Source organism: Dama dama, chromosome 24 (genome assembly GCF_033118175.1).
Source record: "Dama dama isolate Ldn47 chromosome 24, ASM3311817v1, whole genome shotgun sequence".
NCBI lineage: Eukaryota > Metazoa > Chordata > Mammalia > Artiodactyla > Cervidae > Dama > Dama dama.
The window spans coordinates 26,743,812-26,746,536 of NC_083704.1; the positions used below are offsets into that span (position 1 = coordinate 26,743,812).

Below are 2,725 nucleotides of genomic sequence, written 5' to 3' on the forward strand. Positions count from 1 at the left end.
CACTGCAGATGATGACTGTAGCCATAAAATTAAAAGACGCTTACTCCTTGGAAGGAAAGTTATGACTAGCCTAGACAGCATACTAAAAAGCAGAGACTTACTTTGCCAACAAAGGTCCATCTAATCAAGGCTATGGTTTTTCCAGTAGTCATATATGGATGTGAGAATTGGACTATAAAGAAAGCTGAGCACCAAAGAATTGATGCTTTTGAACTGTGGTGTTGGAGAAGACTCTTGAGAGTCCCTTGGACAGCAAGGAGATCCAACCAGTCCATCCTAAAGGAGATCACTCCTAAGTGTTCATTGGAAGGACTGATGCTGAAGCTGAAACTCCAATACTTTGGCCACCTGATGCAAAGAGCTAACTCATTTGAAAAGACCCTGATGCTGGGAAAGATTGAAAGCAGGAGAAGAAGGGGATGACAGAGGATGAGATGGTTGGATGGCATCACCTACTCAATGGACATGAGTTTGGGTGGACTCCGGGAGTTGGTGATGGACAGGGAGGCCTGGCGTGCTGTGGTCCATGGGGTAACAAAGAGTCAGACATGACTGAGCAACTGAACTGAACTGAATACCTAAATATTTTATCTTTGTTGTTGTGACCATTGTAAATGGCTTTTTGTTTTTATTGTGCCTTTTAACTGGTCATTGTTTGCGTATATGAGCCTATTGATTTCTGTAAGTTAATTTTATATCCTGCTGTATTATTGAATTAATTTATTGTTTAAATTAGTTTTATTGTTGAATCAGTTGGCTTTTGCCATTATATCATTATACCATCTGCAAGTATAGTTTTACTTCTTGTTTTCCAGTTCTTACGACTCTAATTGCTTCCTCCTATCTGATTGCATTGGCTGATACCTCCAACAAGGTGTTCAATATGTATGAGCAGTGGGCATACTTGCCATATACTTCACTTTAGTGGGAATGTCTTTAATGTTTCCCAATTAAATAAAAAGCCGGCTTTGGGACTTAAGTATTTTTTACTGTGTTAAGTTTAATGGATTATGGTACCTCATAGCTTAAGTACAGTATGTTGGAAATTGCATTTTCAATGGTGGGTGTCAGAAGACCTAGAGATTCTCAGGCTAATGGGAAGGAAGTAATTTTTCAAACTATCTTTTTAAAATTTATTTTTGGCTGCAGTATATCTCCACTGTTCCACACAGGCTTTCTATAATTGTGTGGATTGGGAGCTACTACTTTCCGTTGAAGTGCTTGGGCTCCTCGTTGAGGTGGCTTTTCTTGTTGTGGAGCACAGGGTCTAGGTACATGGGCTTCAGTAGTTGTAGCATGTAGGCTCAATAGTTGTAGCTTGTGGGCTTTAGATCACTGACTCAGTAGTTGTGGTGCATGGGCTTAGTCGCTCTGTGGCACGTGGGATCTTCCCAGATTGGAGATCAAACCCATGTCTCTTGCATTAGTAGGCAAATGCTTAACCACTAGACTACCAGAGAAGCCCCTGTGAAGCTGATTTAAAATAATAAGTCATACATACCTTCGATGGGGGTCTCTGGACAGAATATGGAAGGGAGCACAGTTTTAATAAAGTAAACTCTGAGAGTTGTGTGGTTGTCTGTTACATGTGGTAGCCTCCAGTGTTGAAACCATGCCTCCAGAGTTAAACCTTAGAAGTGTTGTCAACATCTGCTTTTTCTTTTTAATTTATTTTGCTATGCTGCGTCTTAATAGCAGCATGTGAGTTCGTCTATCTCTGTGCAGAATCTTTAGTTGTGACATGTGAGATCTTTTTAGTTGCAGCATGCCAACTCTTAGTTGTAGCATGTGGGATCTAGTTCCCTGACCAGGGATTGAACCTGGGCCCCCTGCATTGGGAGTGCAGAGTCTTAGCCACTGGACTACCAGGGAAGTACCTTTTCTCTGAATTTGTAGTAAACTCTTTTGAAATTCTTCTGATGTGTCTTAGCCACATGTGACTGAAACTTCTCTCTCCAAGGTCCATACATTCTTTGTTACTAATTCCACTAGATGTCTTTTAGTCTTCATCTCATTTGGCCCTTGGGCAGCATTAGACACTCTTGACCACTTAATTTTTGAAAGTTTTTCTCCTTTTTATTAATTTAAATCATAATCTCCAAATTTTCTTTTGTGTTTTAGAAAGCTTTTTATCAATTTCTTTAGGAGTAATCTGATCTTCTGCCTATCATTTAATGTTCAAATTCCTTAGGATTCTCTCTAGATTTCATTTGACATTTAATTAATATATATTGAGCTTACTATATTCCCGTTACTGTTCTAAGTACTTGGGATACATTAGCAAACAAAGCAGATAAAACTTCCTTCTCTTAGAGAAAATTTTAAGTGTCCACATAATAAAACAAATCATTATAAAACTAGATGTTAATAAGTGCTTTAGAAAAGAAAATAAGCTGAGCATGAGGGTAGGGACTATGGGGAAGGGGTGGTGGGAATTTAAAGGAAGAATAGATTAGTGTAGGTCTTTCTGAGATATTTGAGCAAAGCCTTAAAAAAATGTAGAGAAACTGACATGTGGGTACCTAGCAAAGCATGTCTGACAAAGACCCAAAGGCAAGGAGCCAGCCTGGGGTGTTTGAGGACAGGAGAATGCCCCCCATGGTGGTTTGCAGTGAACCCTGGGATTTGAGGTCAGAAGAACGATGGGCCCCAGATCCTGTGGTCCTCGTAAGCCATTGCCATGACTTGGTCTTTTCTCAGGGAGATGGGTGTAGTCTCTGGGGAG

At 40.1% G+C, this 2,725-nt stretch overlaps 1 non-coding gene across 1 annotated transcript; it reads right to left on the reverse strand.

Annotated features, from left to right (window-relative positions):
• Nucleotides 1–1,799: 1,799 nt before the first annotated feature.
• On the reverse strand, nt 1,800–1,872 carry TRNAG-CCC (transfer RNA glycine (anticodon CCC)). The gene has a single exon. It is a non-coding gene; the product is annotated as a tRNA-Gly (tRNA).
• Nucleotides 1,873–2,725: the final 853 nt, after the last annotated feature.